Raw genomic sequence first — 819 nt, 5'->3', positions numbered from 1 at the left:
AAAATACTAAAACACATGGTAGAAAACACATCGAGCTGGTAAAGCGTGCACGTGTCACCATTATAATTTAATTTTATTAAGTCTCTTCCGAGTCTTGTTAGTTTAAATCTTTGTGTGTGTATAATAACGGTTGAAATTATATAATACTTAAATGGTGATGTGTGGAGGTATACCCTTTCAAGTGATTTGTGTTTTCGAATACGAATGGATCGGATAGTTAATACGTGTTACGTAGAACCTACGTATTAAGGTAGAAGCTTATAGACGTGTAGGTTTTTTATCTGTCCAAATATCTATCAGCAATTTATCTTTTTATCCCGTTCCGGGTTAATATAATATTGCAAAATTAATTTTTTGGTAATAAACTTGCTGATAAATAACGTGTACCCGAATAGGAGTCGACGATATTTCCGCTCTAAGGGACACAAAGTAACGAACAAACCTACATCGCAAACATTGCATTTATTTTTGTGGAAAGTGAGTACTTCGGCAGTACATAAACTTAAATCTGACTAGACATAGAGAGAGATTAGCATGGCTCTGCGCAAGAATGACATGTGAATTCGTGAAGTATTTCACTCTGTATCTATCAACTTATATCTCTCCAACTAGATCTTTGATTTATGTAGGTAGGTACCTACTTAAATATATAACTTAGCAGGTACTTACAGCTTTAAAGGTTAAGGAAAAGAACTCTTGCATGTAGGTGCTATATGTGCTTGTGTTATTTTGAATTTGAATAACTTGATTATTAATTCTATACGTAACTACATACAAGAGGGTCAATTCTTAAGCCTACTTACCTACCTACATAAATAG

The 819-nt window shown here is 33.6% G+C and overlaps 1 non-coding gene across 1 annotated transcript; it reads left to right on the top strand.

The window, feature by feature from the left end:
- The first annotated feature begins 481 nt into the window (after positions 1-481).
- LOC134647703 (U6 spliceosomal RNA) lies at positions 482-585 on the top strand. Its single transcript, XR_010096854.1, has one exon. It is a non-coding gene; the product is annotated as a U6 spliceosomal RNA (small nuclear RNA).
- Positions 586-819: the final 234 nt, after the last annotated feature.

This window comes from Cydia amplana, chromosome 4, assembly GCF_948474715.1.
Source record: "Cydia amplana chromosome 4, ilCydAmpl1.1, whole genome shotgun sequence".
Lineage (NCBI taxonomy): Eukaryota > Metazoa > Arthropoda > Insecta > Lepidoptera > Tortricidae > Cydia > Cydia amplana.
Note: the sequence above shows the minus strand (reverse complement) of the source record. Positions and strands in the feature narration are given on the sequence as shown.